At 41.5% G+C, this 19696-nt stretch overlaps 1 long non-coding RNA gene across 2 annotated transcripts in view; it reads left to right on the top strand.

Annotated features, from left to right (window-relative positions):
• Positions 1–19696, top strand: part of LOC123362957 — a 70975-nt gene that overhangs the window by 38175 nt on the left and 13104 nt on the right. Inside the window, exon 3 of one of the 2 annotated variants that reach the window (XR_006576658.1) lies at positions 2226–2356. The exons of the other annotated variant lie outside the window; for it this stretch is intronic. This is a non-coding gene — a long non-coding RNA (uncharacterized LOC123362957). Of the gene's footprint in view, positions 1–2225; positions 2357–19696 lie in introns of those variants that run through there. 2 annotated transcript variants of the gene reach the window in all.

Raw genomic sequence — 19696 nt, 5'->3', positions numbered from 1 at the left:
TTTGTGGGTGGGAGAGCATCTCTCACTGACAAAGTGCAGTCCACACTGGTGCTTTTCATCATTAAAATTTTTGTTACTCGGGGTGTTTCACACTCCTGAGCCACACAAGTTTTAATGATGCAAGTGCAGTGTAGATGAGGCTTAAGGCCATAATGAGATTCGAGGATGTCCACTATGGTCTACAAAGTGATTTAAACTGCATGAGACTTGATCTGGCCTCTCTGTTTAGCTGGTCGTGCATTTAAGAAACAGGGTAAATTAGGTTGTTATGAAGAAAAGCACACACCTACTAGTGATGATATGCTATCCTTGAGCCTGATCCTGCCAACACTTTCTTAAAAGGGAAACTTCTTCCACTGAAGAGAGGCAGCAAAAGGCATCGGCACCATTTAAGCTCTATTTTGGGTCATAGGCCACATGTTGGCTGTCTGCACAAGTGGTGAATTGAATAATCCTTGCTCAAGTGAACAGAGCCATTGACCGTAATTAGACTCTTCCCTGCATTAATCACAAGAGTAAAGATTTGCAGGATTTGGCCCTTGTATTTACTAATTTAAGCCTCGGTGCACAAAAGGAGTTAAGTGCCTAAGTCCCAGTTTGTGCACCTCTGCAATACACAACCCCCCCGCCTAACACTGGAGGTGCCTAGAAGTTCCCTAAGCACTTAATATTTTGCCGAAAAAGGTCCCTAGCCACCTGTTTCTTCCTCTGGGCATGTGCGCTGCTGACTCCCTGTAGGCATATGGACTCCATCTCCTGCCTAAGCCCCACAAACTGGGGGAAGAAGATAGATGCTCCTCTGTAACTTGCCTGCAGGGCCTGATCCACTAAGTGTGCTCTGAATTTGCCTACCAGATCGGGCCCTGCAGGCAAGCTATTAAAACATGGCCATGGCGGGAAGGAAAAGCTCCCTCAACTTTTAGCCCAGTGGTTAGGGTAATCACCTATGATGTAGGAAACCCCTTGGTCAACTCCCAGTTCTGCCTGATGAGGAGAAACTTAAACTGGGATCTCAGATGATGAGTGCTCTAATCAGTGGGCTATGGGATATTCTGATGTGGGGCTCCCTCCATCTCTTGTTGAAGTTGTTCCATTGTGGATCATGGGCAAAGTAATTGGAGCTGGGGAACTGGCTCCTGGATCTAGCACATCCTGGTGAATGCTCTGACTATAACCTGATGGATATTCTTATGCTTGCTTGCTCACATATGTTCGTTCTCTCTCTCTCTCTCTCTCTCTCTCTCTCTCTCTGAGTCAGCCAATGACTCTTTAATTATTTAATCCAAAGTGCAACAGCTTCCCCAGGAGAAATTGGGGAAACCCCACATCAAAATAACCCACAACCCAGTGGTTAGAGAACTCTCCTGAGAGGTGGCAGATCCCTGTTCAAATCACTCTTCCTTATCAGGTCAAGAGGGGACTTCACCTGGGATGTAGGAGATCCCAGTTCAGTGCCCTAACCTTTAGGCTAAGTTGTATTGGAGATCCTCCTCTCCCTGTCATTCCTTGCGCACACCCACACCCACCCCCACACCCACACACACCCTTAAGTATCGAACTCCAGAAGAGAGCTCACACCTGAGAATCACAAGCAGCGATTGGTTCCTCCCTGTAACCAGGACTTACGTGCCTATCTCTAAGAGGGGCATAGCTTAGCATACACCTCTGCCCTTGATATCGCCCATTGGCTATTTTAGGGGGCTTCCCACCTAGCATGCTGGCTTTTGTGAATTTCATTCTAAGGCATCTCTCCCCATTCGTTATATAGGAAGACTAGGTGCCTAACTCAGGCTTTTGTGAAATGCAATGATGTTTCCTGTGATGTGGGTTTTTTTAATAGGCTACTAAAATTAGGCATTGATGCTGAGGGTTGTAATGCCAAGGTCCCTCTAGGCATGTAAGCCTTTACTAATTATGCTTGCCATGGTTCTTGGTAGTGCATATGGACATATTGAATAGTTTGCATTTCATATAACCAGTCATTTCTCTGTCCCACCCCCATTGAGAACCATATATGGATTTAGTGAAAAAATAAACCTCTGCTTCTGAACTAGACACCTGATAAATATCAGGTGAGAACAGACCTGATCCTATGACCTTCTATTCACCTGAGTACAGTTCATTCACTGAATTATTCCCACTGAACTTGAGACTACTTGTGAAAGTGGTCCTCATTCACACAAGTAAGGATTTGGACCCATGCTTTTCAAATTATTTAATTTCAGCAAATTATGGGCCCAATTTTGCCACCCTCCATGAAAGCAACGGCAGACAATCGTTTTGTGCCAGACACCAGAGCGATTAGAAGAGCACAGCAAGGCGTGCTGTGCATCAGAGAGGCTTTGAAAACCAGTTTCGTGACTGGCCAGGCTACGGTGTGACAGTTGTGTGTGTTTTTCCTTGATGCAAAAACACATCAAGGAGGGGGGGGAGGGATAGCTCAGTGGTTTGAGCATTGGCCTGCTAAAACCAGGGTTGTGAGTTCAATCCTTGAGAAGGCCACTTAGGGATCTGGGGCAAAAAAAAAATTGGTCCTGCTAGTGAAGGCAGGGGGCTGGACTCAATGACCTTTCAAGGTCCCTTCCAGTTCTAGGAGATTGGTATATCTCCTATTATTACCTTTTTATTACTCCCTTTGTTGATTTTAATTCCCTGTAAGCCAACCACTGTTCCCCCTTCAAAATAAAGTAACTATTTTGAAACCATGCATTCTTTCTTTATTAATTAAAAAAATATCTGAGATATCTGACAAGGTAGCCTGGGTGGGGTGCGGGAGGCGGGAAGGACAAGGCCACATTGCTTATTGGAGCCACACTAAAAATCAAACCATTTGAATGACAACCTTCTGTTGCTTGGGCCATCCTCTGGTGTGGAGTCGCTGGGTGCCCGGAGCCTCCCCTCCCCCCTCCCCCTGCATTCTTGGGCATCTGGGTGAGGAGGCTATGGAACATGGGTAGGCAGTTATACAGTGGATGCAGTGGGGGTCTGTGCTCTTGTTGACTTTCCTGCAGCCCCAACAGACGCTTCATCATGTCCGTTTCTCCCCCATTAGCCTCAGCATCGCATCCTGCCTCCGCTCTTCGTGCTCACTTAATTCTTTCCTGGCCTCTGTCACTGTATGCCTCCAGGCATTAAGCTGTGCCCTATCAATGCAGGAGGACTGCATGACCGTAATATATTTATATTATAATATATATAATAAATATTCTACGCTCTCCGATTCTGGGGGGACTGCATGGTCACCTGTGCTGCTGAGCTCGCCATGCTGACCAAACAGGAAATGAAATTCAAAAGTTCCCAGGGCTTTTCCTGTGTACGTGGCTAGTGCATCAGAGTTCAAAGCGCTGTCCAGAGCGGTCACAATGGAGGACTCTGGGATAGCTCCCGGAGGCCAATACCGTCGATTTGCGTCTGCACTACCCCAAATTCAACCCAGCAAAGTCGATTTTAGCGCTACTCCCCTCACCGGGGAGGAGTACAGAAGTCTATTTTAAGAGCCCTTTAGGTCGACGGAACGGGGTTGGTTGTGTGGACGCATTCATTTTTAAATTGACCTAACGTGGCTAAATTCCACCTAACCTCGTAGTGTAGACCAGCCCTTACCATTCCTTTTGCCCTTCCTCTATTCCCTTACCACCATATACCAGCACCACTAATCAATTAACATCATAAAGTCAAACACAAGTGAAGCTCCAGTAGTCTTAGAATATCTCCAACACTAAATATGAGCAAACTTTTATAAATCTATTTGCCGGCCCTATTAGTCAGGACAGAAATACAGCTTACATTATTGTTTTGTCATCCCTCGCCGGCTGTACCAAAATGCAGTCTAAGCAGTTATCATGGTATTTCTGATGTTATAACAACCACTGGCTAATAATATAGCAGTAAAAACTGATCTAATCATCATCTCTCTGGATAGGTCTGTTGCATGCTGTAGATTTCCCCCCCCCCTTCCTCTAATGTTAAATGTGATTTTTTTTTTTTATCCTCAAAGGGGTGATTACCTCAGTGCAAACCTGGCAAGGTTAAACACTATCTATAAAAAACATTCAGCTGTGTGCCATGAAATGAATTACATAATATATCAGTCATCTACCTGGCTTTTGAAAAAGTGCAAAATGTTTTTGTTCAGTCTGGATGAGTATTTTATATTTGGCTTCTCTTTCCATGAAGGTAAAAATGACCTTGATTATTAGAAAGTGAAGAGATATTGAACTGGCTAGAATCAACACAGTTCCATTTCATTTAGTCTCCACTAAAATTGCAAGGAGTGAAAATAGAGATTGAATTTATTTTACTATATATTGCCTCATTTGAACTTTAAGGCATTAGCCACTAAGGAAAACCTTTCCTCTGTCCCCCTTCCATAATCTTATAGATGGCATGTTAAGGAAATTGCCTTGACATTATTGATTCTAAGCTATGAGGTACAACATAACAGCCAGTGTAGTAAACTGGGGAAATGTATGCTGTGCTACATTTCCAGCAATGTAGCACTTAGACACAGCACCTATGTCCCCCTTCACAGAAATCTGACATTTTAAAATTACAAATTAGTATTTTTTTTTCTAGGCATCAGGCCATCTTCCCTTTGACACCATTTTAAAAAGTTATCTGATCAATCAGAGTGTTTTACAGAAGAAAGGAAAGCAGCCCTTTGCTAAACTAAAGGGGCCACAGGCCAAAGCTTAGTTGCTATATTAAGTCAAGTCACCATATTCCTTGCTAGCTCCTTTCCAAAAATGCCTCCCTTAAAAAAACCAACAACAAAACCTATAAAATGGACAATACGTGATCCTGCATGCTGCTTTGTTGTTACTGCTTAACCACTCATCAGTTTGACCTACAACATCTTCCAGCTAAATGAACTGGTGTTAAAGTGAGCATATGGATGCAAAGTGGCTGGATTGCTTTATTTTAACCCTTAAGGTAAACTGTAATCTAATAAATTCTGGGCTCAATCCTCAGCTGGCATGTATTGGCACAGCTCTATGGAAGTCACTGCAGCTGTGCCAACTTATGCCAGCTGAACATCTGGCCCTCTGAATGCAAAAATCTACATTAACACTCATTTCCTAGGTGATAATTGCAAACAAGGATATTAGCACTAGTAGACTGAAACTTCACTGTGGGTCATTAACCGCTGTGCATAAGTCCTCTGCATTAGGGCTATCTGAAAATTTTCTTAAAATCAGGTTTTTGATTAAACAATATTTATTTATTTATTGCAAAAAGTACCTGTCTTCCATGGAAAACTATTTTTTTTTCTGAAAAATCAAATGGCCCCCAAAAAATTCTATTCAGAAATGCTGCTGCAGAGCTTTAGGGGAGTTCATTTGCTTTATGCCTCCATTTTCCTATGACTTTCATACCACTTCACTGTAAGCAGAGTTTCACTGTAAGTCAATTCCCTATCGAGTGATATCCCACCAAATGTACAGCCGATTCAAACACCAAAGAACTAACAGTTCGTCTTGATCTGTATATCTGAATTTCATCATACTCGGCTGATGTAGCCAGAGAATCAGGCAGCTGTAACTTGCTCCATGACACCTCTCTGCTCCCCCATATGCAGCTGAAAGCGGATGCAACAGAGAACCTGGGCCATAGTCCTTGATGCTAGTTGTTCATATATTATAGCCTCACCTGATGTATATTGGGAAGTGAATTTATTCCCTGAGTGGGTTTCAATAGGATGGATTAGAGTTAAGTTGGGTGTACTTATTTTGTCTCTGCAAAATAAATGTAATATACTAGTGACAAAGTCTACCAAGGGGCTAATATGAAAGTATCCTATTCATCAATCAATTACAATACTTGTAAGAGCATGGTCAGGTCAGTCTATAGTCAGAGCCAAACTCCGAGGTGAAGTATAATGCAGCACAACTTAGCCTCATTTCCCCACCTTGTACTGCAGATGCTTTGCACTACTAGACAAAACAGGCCTCCAGGCTCCATAGTCAGCCAGAGTGTCCTCATTAGAGTCGGTCATAAGGCCAGTTTAGCTACTTAGCTACCATCTCCCTGCTGCTGTCTTAGAGGAAAAGGGTCACTGCTTCCCTCTGACCAGGCGCTTTCTGGCTGCCAAAAGGCAGATCTCAGGCTACTCTTATCTGTGCCAGAGAATATCAACCTAGTGCACAATTGGCCTGGGATTTTCTGTCTGTGAAGGTGTTTTAAGATTACCTTTGTACGCCCTCTGAATTGCATAATGTGCTATTCAGCCATGGGTGTGGTTCAGGGCCCCTGAGCCTTTTCCAGCTGCTGTTGGCTTCCAAGTTTGGGCACAGAGGCTCTAAATTCAGTTTCTTCTCCCTGTAACTCCACAATGTCCAAGTCCTCTCCTTTCTATCTAGCTTAAATACTCCATATAGCTACCATTACATTCATTACAAGGTGCTCAGAACCCCTGGTATTTTCACAAATTCCCCTGGCCAATAAGGCAGGAAAATGCTATTCCCGTTTTACCAGTTGAGGAACTGAGGTACAGAGATGAAGTGCAGTGCCCAAGGTCACACACTGTCTGTAGCAGAACAGGAACTGAAGCAAGATCTCCAGACTCCCAGTCCATAACCTTAATCAAAATGCCATCCTCCCTGCCATTCATATAAACTCACTTCCATCTTTCTGAGGGTGAGATGATCACTAGCTGCGTCCAGCCCTGCTCCTCTGAAATCCCTACACTGAGGGCAGACCCATATAAATCCCTTGTTTAGGCTGATTTTCTCCCTTCACCAGTTAGGGTCTACCCACTCCATCATATTACAATTAAAATAACCTTGAAAGGAAGGAATACTTAACCTTCTTAAAATAACATTTAAAAAAGATCTAAACCTAGAGATACAAAGATTCAGCATTAGGGCTCTTTGTTCCATCCTTCAGTCACCCGTTGAGCCTTAGTAGTATGCCATATGTGATCACATGCTATTCTGAGACCTTTACAATATCGCTGTACAACAGGGTGAGCTGAGGTTGAAGTGGCAGCGGAGTAGCTTTGAGTTTCCTTGCTTTTGTTAATTTCACATGTAAATTGTAACATTCATTTAAGACTTCTTCTTTTGCTTTTAAAAAAAAATCAAGAAATGACGTTATAGCTAAAGTTCCCCCATCCTTGATTCTTCTCCCCCCTCTTCTCCCAAACGTGGATGACTTTGAAGAATCAGGCCTGCTGTGGATTGTGGTGTTCGTGCAGCATTACATCATGTTACTACTAGATATAATCCAGCACAAATCCTCTTAGTGATACTGGCACTTTAAGGGGTGTTATAATTGCTCAGAGCTTAAAAACAATTTTGTTGCTTTTTCTCCCCTGGGTGCACCAGTTCCAATTAGGCCAAGGGAACCTTATGAATGCACAGAGGTTCTATTCAGGACCCAGCCCAATCCTGACAACATGCTGTCATCCCCACAAAGAAGCTGGGAAAATGTCTGACTTACACTCACTCTGCTTTGTCATGTCTAACTAAAGAACACGTTATTCTTAAAGTCTAGCACAGCCCTCCTAAGGTGATTGTCTGTGCTAGATGCCCCGTTATGTAGGTCATGTGTCCTGGTTCTGCTTCACCCAATTTTAAATAACATTCCAATTTCAGAAAGCTTGAGAGAGAACCGTCAAAAGGCAGCAAATTTGAAAAATGTGTCCAATACCCCACTTCGGGTGGAATCTGTGGGAAAGAGCACCTAGCAGGTGAAAGTTGCTTCTGTTCAGTGCCTGCTTTGGCCTTCTGCACAGTAGTGAATTTCAGCTAGTTTGAGTAGGCAGCCCTATGTACGCCTTACTGGAGTACCTGAAGAACAGGCCCTTCAGCTCCAACTTACTGTAGCTGGGACTTATCTACTGCAGGGTAGGGGCAAGAATAGTGGCCATGGGTGGCGGTTTCTGCCATACAGCATGTATGTTTGTGGGCCTGTGTCCCAGGTGCACCTCTGCACTTAGGAGAGGGCCATTCCACAGCACACCCAGGGTGCTGTCGTATGCCTTTCATTGCACTGCTACCTCTAGCACTTCACCCTTAATTAGCTGCTCTAAAAACCCCTAGATCCTTTATTCCACCCATAAATGATCTGGTTTGCACCACTGGAGAATAATCTGATCTATCTGACTTAGAGCTGGCAGAACAACCCGACACAGCCCCCTTCCTAGCAGGCCTCGATGCAGGTGCACGTTGAGAACCTGGCTCTGGTGGGAGAGGCCAGAACATGCTCTTCTCCACCCATTATGGGCTGCCAGCTAGTCCCTTGGAAACTGCATCAAACAGGGTAGAATTTAGACCCATGCCCAGGACACAGCTCTATATGCCGGAGGCTGAACCCCTTGTTGGAGACAGAACTGCAAAAGTGACAGTCACTTTGCTCTCCCCTGCTGGTCTGCAGTGCGCTCAGTCCAGCAGAAGAGCTCAGGTAGTTGAAGCGCTGATTATGACTATATATACACATAGCCCTACATTCATCTTGGCTGAAAGGGGTAGTGAGTGAGATAGGGACAGAATATAGGCTGCTGCAAATGGAGTTCAGTTCAATAAACCACAATGGACATTTCAATCATCTTTTTTTCATCTTGCAACTATACTTTGCATTAAAATGATGAGCATGGACAAGTAGAATATCAAATTGAAAAGGGCCCAGCCCTGCCCCACCTATTCAGAGATTCTACAGATCCTGAAAGGCACCGAGTACCATCAACCCCCAGAGACTTCAGTGGGAGACAGGGGTGCTCAGCTGTGTTTAAAAAAGTGCTCAATTCCTGCAAGTTCTAGACCTTAGTGAGGAGCAATCCTCAGAGGTAAGGCCAGAATTCTGTTTACTTTGGTAATAAGCAAAGAAAATACTTGTTTGTATAGAGTCTTCTTTAAGAATTTTGAATGGGGGAAATTTAGGACATCTGCCATAATCATGCTGTGATATCCAGACTTCCCTCTTGTCTGCTCAGGTTAGCTGGAAGAGTGCCAGTGAAATTATGCTGTTTTATTTTCACTCTTCCCCCAGCATTGACTTCAGCCCCACAACTTGTTACTCTTCCTCTCCCCTCCCCACACAAACACACATCCAATGTGTGAGGAAATTTTGCTCAGAACATATCTCCCTCCTAGCCCCAGGATCTCCGCCATGTTCTCAGCCTTTGTCTCATCTTTTATGTGAGACAAAAGTCAACCCCAGAACTTAAATCTGTCACTTATATTAAAAACTGCAGCTGGCCCCTGTGGGGACAGTAAAACACTCTCTGATAAATGAGGAGTAACCTTCCCTTCTCATGGACTCTGTCGTATGTATTCAAATGAATTTGAAAGAAACAAATGTGCTTACACTTCTGCAAATGGGAGAAAGCTGCCTCTAAAATTATTTCCATTTTCAAGGTCAGGAAGCAAAGAATCAGTCCACGTTCCTTGGAGACGGCATCCAATCAGCGGAAGCTGTTCCCTTGTCAGACAGCTGTTATCTGCATAGTCCTCCTTTGCTATTTGATGTGCCACTGGCTTCTTGTCACTTGACTGAGATATTTTCATCATTCTCTAGCTGACACCCTTAACATGCCATTTTGCCAGACACAGATCTCCTCTCGCCCGCCCCTCGCCCATCTTACAGCAGCAAGTGGCTGAAAAGCATCTAAATGAGCTTCTGGTCTCTCGTTTCATATTTTTATATTTCACTGATATGTCTTAAGGCCCCTCTTAGCATTCTGTCTGCCAAATACATACATAATACTCCTGGTAGGGAGATTAGGCTCCCACAGAGCTATGCAGTTCATATTCTCTGTGGACCAAGCCTGAGGTCCTGACTCAGCAAACTCTCAATGAACTTGGGTGTTTTCTTGAGTAAGGACTGAGGGTTTTTTTGAGGGGGGAGGGTGTTGTTGTTTTTAAAGGCTGATTAAGGCCTCCAGATTTGGCCTCGTCCGGGGGTCGGCGGCCTTTCAGAAGTGTTGTTCCGAGTCTTCATTTATTGACTCTGATTTAAGGTTTCGCATGCCAGTCATACATTTTAACATTTTTAGAAGGTCTCTTTCTATAAGTCTATAATATATAACTAAACTATTGTTGTATGTAAAGTAAATAAGATTTTTAAAATATTTAAGAAGCTTCATTTAAAATTAAATTAAAATGCAGAGCTCCCCGGACCGGTGGCCAGGACCCGGGCAGTGTGAGTGCCACTGAAAATCAGCTTGTGTGCTGCCTTTGGCACACATGCCATAGGTTGCCTACCTCTGGGCTAGATCCCAACTGACTTCTTATTCTCTTGCTGGGAAACTCCCCTCCCACCTGGACTGTGCTCTGATTCTGCTCATCTTGAATAATGCAAATAGTGATCAGGGTATTTTTGTCTAGCCAGTTCCCCTTCCTGAGTCTCACAAATTGAACACACCACTGTTGCATTTAGATTCACAGCACTGAGGGAGGAGAGTGCTTTATTGGAGTGGGTGGGGGTTGGTAAGCTAACTCAACCCCTCACCATTTTTATTAAAATTTAAAAAGAAATAATGAAAATAACATTTTTGCTATGCTTACCTGTCTAAGACCATACTCTTTTTTTTATTTAAATATCTAAATGTTTTACTTACAACTACAGTGTTCCTTAAGATGTTTAACCTGCAGTGAGGTCCCTATCCTCCCAAACAATTGACTGGGTTACAGCATGATTGGTCCCTGAGCTGTAAGGTCACTTCTTCAACTAGAAGCTAATGGAGCTATGTCAATTTATACCAACTAAGGATCTGGCCCTTAATCTGGATGGCAATTAACCATGATGCAACCAGACTGCATGAAAGGGGTAGAATTTTGGCATAGCCAAGACTTTAGTCGTGGGATGGGACATAATTATGGTCCTGTCCACACTACAAATTTTCAGTATTCTGTAAGAGGATCCCCTGGTTCAATTGCACAGGTGTGGAGATAGCAAGTGAAGGCTCGGCTCTATAGGACAAGGGGGCAGTTGTCCCCTGACCTTGGTTTGCCTCCCCAGACTTTTGATTGGCCTATATGTCTTCCACTTTGCTCCCCTGACTTTGCAGGATATGGTATAATCACATATAATGCTCTATATGCTGACACAACTTTGCCCCCTCAGAATTTTTCTGAAATTCTGACCTCTGAGGGGCCCATAATTATTGAGCTGGATTTTAAATAAACTACCGACAGGTAATACCAAATATGCCAACAACACAAATTGTTCCTGTCAAAGGAATCCTTCCTCCTCCTTTTTAAAAAAATATTTTTAGTGCTTTTCCTATTAGATGCCAACTACATTGTATCACACTGCTAGTAGCGAGCATGTCCTGCGGGTGGGCTACAGAGATCAACACTAATAAATATCTTGAACCCGCTCATCCTCTGGCTGACCATTGCTCCCCCAAGATATATAGGTTCATCTTTGAGATGTTCAGTCTTTCCATAGTGCTGAGAGTGAGACTTAGCCAGCATAATTCTTTAGCATGCAGTATGGTGAACTGCTCTACATTAAACACAAATGGTAAGGGAGTTTACACACCACAATCATTGTGGAAAGCAAATTGCTAAAGTCTAAAGGGAAAAAACAAAGTTGTGCTGACAAGACCTCTAGTTTTGTAGGTTTTCCTAATGGTAATGATTTTTTTTTAAATTAAAACAAAATATTATATATAATGGAAAAACAAAAGAGTAAGAGGGAGTTGCTGATGGTTTATCAGAACAGAAGATTGAAAAATCAAAGCTAAGGATTTTTTTATAAAATGTTTTCCCTGAGTGACTTATATCTCAAGCATCAGTTATAAAGTTTTCTTTTGCGTGGCTGGGATTCAGATGACTTACAAAACAAAACACACAAACTCCAGTGTTTTGTTTTGTTTTTCAAGTCAGCTAACTTTGTGCTAATATCAAGGAAAAAGTGATCTGTGTGTGTATAGTTTATGAATTATAATGAGCTGGTATACCCACACAGCTTGTTGTTAATGTGTAAACATCCCTGTCTCTCCTGAATTAAAGCTACAGGACAGTCAATGAAGGGAGAAAATAATGACTATCTTTAAAGGGCCAATTCATAACACTAGACCAAACATTCAGGAATGCAGAAATGTGAAGTCCTGAGAGTGTAGATCTAGAAATCACATGGGATTAGCATTATCTATTGTAGCTTTTAAAACTACATATAACATCATGGAGCAGTAAAGGAATGTATTGGGAGGGAGGAGGTACTCTTTCAGATCACTGTGTGCATGTGTCAAGCCCCAGCTGTTTCAACAGTTCTTTGCATGAGCAAGAAGTTCCATTCATGCAGAACCAGGACCTAACTTGGGCCTTGATTCTGAATTGAATAGTTTGCGAGAGAGAAGCAAGAGTACACTTCTGCTGTTTTTCCTTTAAAGCAGGGAGCTAACATGGTCTAAAGAAATAGGCTGAGACTGGTCATCCCTTCCACTGTACTTGGCAATGTTAAAACAGCCCTAAATGCATCAGGTTTTATTGGTACAGCTAACCAGTGCCATTTTTTCTATATTGTCACTTCATGAATACAACTGGACCAGCTCTAATTCTGAGTTATGGTAACAAATGTTTTATCAGTAAAACAAAAACAGGCATGTGACTATATTCTATGAATAAAAGCACCAATTTCAGCTTGCTGTGATTTGGAGAAGGTCCTATTAATCATTATTCTTGAGCATTTGGAGAACCAGTTGGTGTTTGTGAGTATTTTTACAAATACCCCTGAATGTTTCATGAATTTTTGCAGCGACTGTCCAAAAATTCCTTCTGAATTCATCGCCTTAGATTCCAAGGTCAGAAGGGACAATTGTGATAGAACATCCCCAAAATAATTCCTAGACCATATCTTTAGAAATACACTCAATCTTGACTTAAAAATTCAGTGATTGGAAAAACTTACCGTCACTGATAACGCCTCATATCCAGTGTGAATTTGTCCAGCTTCAGCTTCCAGCTATTGCATTGTTGTACTTCTCTTTGCTAAATTTCAAGAGCCCATTATTAAATGTTTGTTCCCCATATAGTAATTTATACACTGAAATCAAGTCACTCTTTAACATTTATTGTTGAGCTAAATAGATAAACTCAAGGAGTTGAATCACTAAAGGTATATTATCTAATCCTTTAATCATTCTCATGTCTCTTGGCTGAATCCTCTCCAATTTATCAACATTATTCCTGAAGTGTGGACACCAGAACTGAACATAGTATTCCAATAGCAGTCACACCAGTGCCAGATACAGAGATAAAATAACCTCTCTACTCATACTTGAAATGCCCATTTATGCATTCAAGGATTACATTAGCCCTTTTCGTCACAGCATCACACAGGGAGCTTTTGCTCAGCTGATTATCCACCAGTACCACCTCCTCCCCCCAAATCTTTCTCAGTCACTGTTTCCCACGATAGAATGCCCCTTCATGTAAGTATGGCCTACATTCTTTGTTCCTAGATACTTACATTTAGCCATATTAAAACTCATATTGTTTGCTTGCGTCCAGATTACCAAGAGGTCCAGATCACTCTGTACCAGTGACCTGTCCTCTTCATTATTTACTACTTCCCAAATTTTTGTGTCATCTGCAAACTTTATCAGTGGTTTTATATTTTGTCCAGGTCATTAATAAAAATGCTAAATCACCTAGGGCAAAGAACTGATCCTTGGAGGATCCCACTGGAAACACACCCATTTGATGATTCCCCATGTACAATTACATTTTTGAGACCTATCAGTTGCATAATATGTGCCATGTTCATTTTATACCTTTCTATCTTTTAAATCAAAATGTCCTGAGGTACCAAGTAAAATGCCTTACAGAAGTCTAAGTATGCTACATCAACACAATTGCCTTTATCAACTAAACTTGTAATCTCATTTTTTTAAAATTATCAGTTTGACAGGATCAGTTATCCAGAAACCCATGTTGATTGGCTTTAATTATATTACCTGCCTTTTAATTGTTTATTAATAGAGTCCCATATCAGCCACTCCATTATCTTACACGAGATCAATGTCAGAATGACAAGTCTATAATTAGCCGGGTCATTCCATGTACCCTTTTAAATGTTGTGCCAATATTTGGTTTCTTCCAGTTTTCTGGAACTTCCCTGATGTTCTAAGAGGTATCAAAAATCTGCATTGATGGTCCAGTGAGTTCTTGGCTGCAAGTTATTTGGACTCACTGATTTTAAAAGTACTAACTTTAGTAGCTGCTGTTTAACATTCTCCTGAGATACTAGTGAAATAAAAAGTGTTATCATATGACATGACTAATCTGTTTTTTTCCCAAATACACAACAAATATTTATTGAACACATCTGCCTTTTCTGCATTATTATTGATTTTACTATTTCCATCTAGTAATGGACCAATTCCTTTGTTAGGATTCATTTTATTCCTAATATAACCTTTTTTAAAAATCCTTTTTATTGTTTCTTAACTCTACTGGCCATACATTTCTCCTTTTGTCCCTTTGCTTCCCTTATCCTTTCTATAATGCCTAGCTTCTGAAATATATTCATTACTATCAGCTGCCTCCCTTTTTTTTTTAAACACACACCCCAAATACATCTGCCTTCACTTTCCCTCATTGTGTCACTTCATGTCCTTTAGTTCCTTGATTGATTTTGTTCTCAACATCTCAATTTTGTGATAAATGCTCATATTGTCCCTCTTGTTACCCTTCCCTTTTGAATTAAAGCTGCAAATAATCCACACACAAACAATCTATCAAGAGGATTTATAGGAAAATCAAGAATAATTATACTTGTTTTGTCCCAAAGTCACATTAGCCTGAAGTAAACATTTTTTATGTGTTCAGTCACCCAATCAGGGATGAGAAATACCATGTGATTTATATACCCAATCATACACCAGGAACAACAAATATAATTTGCTTTAAATATCTGGTAAGCAACTCCTAGGATGAAGACTTGGTGTATACAGTACTTACAAGTAATGGGCCACTTGTTATCAGTGTTGCTTGACTGAAGTCCATGAAATTGTGCTTATTTATGCCAGGTGAGGAGCTGGCCCAATAACTACACAAACATAAATCAAGACTGGTCTGCAAGTGATTCACTCACCAAAAAAGGGGGCTAATTGCATAATGCATACTTGTAATGACCAGCTCTGTTTAAATTCAAAGTAGGCTATTCATTTGGACTGTCCTAGAATACATCAGACCAACCCCTGCCACCTCAAAAAAAAAACACTTCCACAATCGTTCACATTAGACAGCGTGATACACCAGGCTAATGTGACTTTGGAACAAACTAGGGAAAGTAGAACTAGTGTTGGTTTTTCTCTAAGTCCTCTAGATAGTGGAGAGTTTTGGTGGGTTTTTTGTTTTTGTTTTTTGGTTGTTGTTTTTTGGTTTGTTTTTGGGGGGTGGGGTTTGTTTTTTTGTGTGGATTGTTGCAGATTTCATTCAGAATTGTATTGACTAATTTCCCTCAGCATTGTAGGGGGTTGCTAAGCAACATGGAGTCTTTCTCCATGTGTTTGTCCCATGGAGAGAAAATGGGAAATAGAAGAAGATTCACCTTCTCTAATACCTATCAGTTCACAGGGTCTCTCATTTCAGGCCCAGGCAAAGTTATACTATTCATAGCTCTTTCTCAGACCTAAAGGAGATCCTACTTAGTTTGGTTCTGCATTTAGTTAGAATATAGATCCTACCAAAGGGACAAAATTTGCTATCGCTTTTTGCTGTCAGACTGGCATTCACACACATCTATCTGTGGACAATTCACTGTAAATCTGGCCCACAACTTTCTTTCCTGTGCAACGTGACTTGAGGGCTGATTAACAGAATCAGACTATACTCAGCATGGAGTTATTCTTTGAGACCTTAAAACAGACAGGATATCTGGCAGACAGCTCATTCTGACCAGCCAAATTGATTCAGTTAGGTCTTCCAGCGGCTTCATTTCTTAGTGCTGGGCCTTTCCAACAGCAAAACCAATCTACTTGCTGTGTTGTAATGTGGCTTATCATGACATGCACCATATATTACATCTCTTCCATAGTTCCATGGGTTCATCAAGCAAATTAGGATTCATGACAGCACTGCTGAGGTTGTCAGAAACATGCATGTGTTCACAGGGAGTATAAAAAACAGTGCTGCATTAACGTCTTCCATATCCTAGATGACAACGGACACCCAGGCTTGTGGTCTGTCAGCAGATTGATCTACTTTCTCTGCTCTTTAACAGCATGACTCTCTAACAATCCTCCCACAACATCCACTGGGGTCTGCAAGCCTCAGCTCCCAGAACTGAAAGGTAGCACGTGACAGTGAACAACAGTGATGATCCATGCAAGCAATAGAAAATAATCCAACTCATTCTCCCAGAGATATAGGGGTTCTGCAATGGAAACAGCAGTTTAAAGGGAAATCTTTTAGTTGCTAAGGAAAGCAGGCATGACTTGGAGTACATACAGGCTGATCCAAATTCTGCTCTGTAATGTTGATGTAAATCCTTTGACCATAATGTCCCAATGCCATGTGTAGTCAATGGAGTTAGTCCTGATTTGTACTGGTGTAACTGAGAGAAATTGAAACCTATAACTGCAGTTTAAGGCCAAATCCTAATCTTGGATACATCTACATTTAACTTCCATTGACAGCATGTACCTGAGGATTCTTAAACTGGAAAGCTGGTATTGATTCATTTCCCTCCTGTTTATAAAGTATGTTAAATTCTGCTCCTCTTTAACAGCCTATTGAAGTACAAAAATAGCAGCTATACTCAAACTCATTCCAGTGGGGAAAAAAATCCTAGTAAGTAGGTGTAGAAAATTGTAAAATTCTGTATGCATAAATGTCTTACAGAAATGTAGAAAAACAAGTCTTGGCCATCGCTGGTCAGCTTGGAAAAGAGACTGCTGAGGGGAGATAGGATAGAGGTCTATTAAAATCATGAATGGTGGAGAAGGTGAACAAGAAAGTGTTAGTTCAGATAACGCACAAACCAGGGTCACCCCTTGAAATTAATAGGCAGCAGGTATAAAAAGCAAACATAAAGGACATACTACTTCACACAACACACAGTCAGCCTGTGAAACTTGTTGCCATGGCATGTTGCGAAAGCCAAAAGCATAACTGGGTTCAAAAAAGAATTATGTTGGTCCCTCAGTGGCCATCCTCCATGAACCCATTAGCAACAGTGGTCAGGGACACAACCCCATGCTCTGGAGTGCCAGATTGCTAGAAGGTGGATCACTGGATAATTGCCCTTTTCCGTTCATTCCTTCTGAAGCATCTGGCACCAGTCACTGTCAGAAGACAGGATACTGGGCTAGGTAGATCATTGATCTTACCCAGTATAGCTGTTCTTATGACTCATCACAGTTTAGATGACAGTTTAAATACCAGACTTGGCTAATAGTACAAAAAATATATTTCCAAATATTCACTCATCTTTAACTTATTTTGAAAGTGTTTGTAACTTTGTCAATTTCCCACTGACGCTCTAGTGTAGGTGTTTTGCTGGTAGAAATGTTGGTAGAGGTGATATTAATCATATTGGAAAGTCTATGGAAACTCAATTCAAAATCAAACATACATACTCCTACCTTGACTGTAAGAACTAGTCATCAAATCAGGAAGCAGAAACATCATTGGAGTTGTGTATCGAATCAAAGCAGTTTGAATTTTGATTTTTCACTACTCACAATGAACAACTTGCTAACGAGGTACAGACAAGAATTCTTCATGATATTCAACTAATTATTTTCCTCTATTGTGAAATTCTTCCCAGTACAAGTGCTATGCACCATTTCAGTCCCAGTTATACGATATTCTGAAGACTTAAGTGGGACAGAAGGGGCTGGGCATCCATTGGCCCTCTACACATGGGTGAATCTCACCCATAATTTTTTTTTAAATGGCAGCTGCTCATCAGTAATTCACAAACATGAGGCAAAATTCATTTTAATAAATGACTTGACATGAATTATACACTAAGTTCCCATAAATATCCTTTCTAAAATATCCATTACTTTTTGAATGATGGTGTAATTACTACATGCAGAGATGAAACCCTCCTGATTATATATATATATTCCTGTTTGCAGAACACAGACTTGATCCAAACACTTGTGCCTGTCACTAACTTTATTATTCAATGAGACTACTGGTGAGTAAAATAAGTGTTTACAGAATGAGGTCCCATACTGTATTTGTAAAAATATTAACCTCTTTTGTTTTTCTTCTCATACTGAAGTTTAACTGTAAGATGAATCATTTGTATCTGAGTCATACCATGTGTGTTTATAGATAGCTCATTGTATTTACACTCATGAATCTACAATTTAGTACAGCAATCCAGTGAACAAAGCAAACTGGAAAAGTAAATTAACCAATAATAGGCAATGCTAGCGTGTCTTTTCTGCGCAATTACTGCACACCCCAGGCACTGCTGTAAGGCAGAGTCAAAGGCTGGATGACTCAGCCATTTGATAAATGCTTTCAATCTCTGCTTTATTGCTACTGTGGAATGAAAATTGATGGGTAAAGAAGAAATAATACCTGCCCATTCATTAGTAACTGTTACTGTCTACTTTACATGGCCCTATCACCTTCCCTTTATGGATCTCAAAGAGCTTTACAAACCTGAATTACATCATCTTTAGTCCTAGGATTCTTGAGTTATAGGCCCACTGAAATAAATAGGTTGTCTTTCTATGACTTCTATGGGCTCTGGATGAGGCCCTATACGTAACTACAATATTTGACAGACGGAGAAACTAAAGCACAAAGAGATCTTGTCTTGCTCAAGGTCACAAACAGTCACTGGCAGTTCTGGGAACAGAAATCAAACTTCTTGATTTCCAGGCCTGTGCTTGAATCATTGTATAGCATTTTCTCTCCAAGTGTGTGTAGGCTTGGAAAATGTGACATTTAAAAACATGCTGACCTATCTCTTTGACTCCACAACTAACACCTCTTTAGAAGTGTTTACCTGTGCATACTGGGGTTTAAAAGCTTATTAGTTAAAATACGATTAGCACATTTTTAAACATGACCTCTTTTCCTGTATTAGAAGTGGCCTTCTTCCAACACTACATGCACCTAGAGTTCTTTCCACTTAGTTTTAACACTCCTTCCAAATTAAAAATGTTAGATATAAAACACTATAAAATGGCTGTAGATATTTTACTCATAAAAATGGAAAATTTCAGCTCAACTGGATAGAGTTCTAGATGATTATTTATGTCTAAGGCTGCAGTTTAGTCAGGGAGGTCATGAAAGTCACGGAATCCATGACTTCCAGCAACCTCTGTGACTTCAGCCTGCAGTGGTCAGGAGCTGTGGGGGCTGCCAGAGGTGGCAGGGGAACCCCCAGGCTCCCAGCTGCCATGGGAACCCCTGAGCTCCCATCCGCTGTGGGTGGCGGGGAACTCTCCCCCCCCCAAGCTCTCAGGTAGCGGGGGAACCCCCCCAAGCTCCTGGGTGGCGGAGGGGCCACCTGAACTCCCATCCGCCAGGGGCAGCAGGGAATCCCCGAGCGGGCAGCAGGGGCACCTCTGGAGCTGCAGGCAGCAGGGCTACCCCACAGCCCCAAGCTGCTGCAGATGGCTCCTAGCCCCTGCACAGCTGCCCCACTTCAGGTCTGTGAGGACCTGCAGATCCCCATTTTGTCAGATATTTTTAGGAAAAATCACAGACAGGTTATGGCTTCTGTGAATTTTTCTTTTTCGTCCGTGACCTGTCTGTGACTTTTACTAAAAATA

This window comes from Mauremys mutica, chromosome 2 (assembly GCF_020497125.1).
Source record: "Mauremys mutica isolate MM-2020 ecotype Southern chromosome 2, ASM2049712v1, whole genome shotgun sequence".
Lineage (NCBI taxonomy): Eukaryota > Metazoa > Chordata > Testudines > Geoemydidae > Mauremys > Mauremys mutica.
The sequence above is the reverse complement of the archived record's forward strand: the minus strand, read 5'-3'. Positions and strand labels throughout refer to the sequence as shown.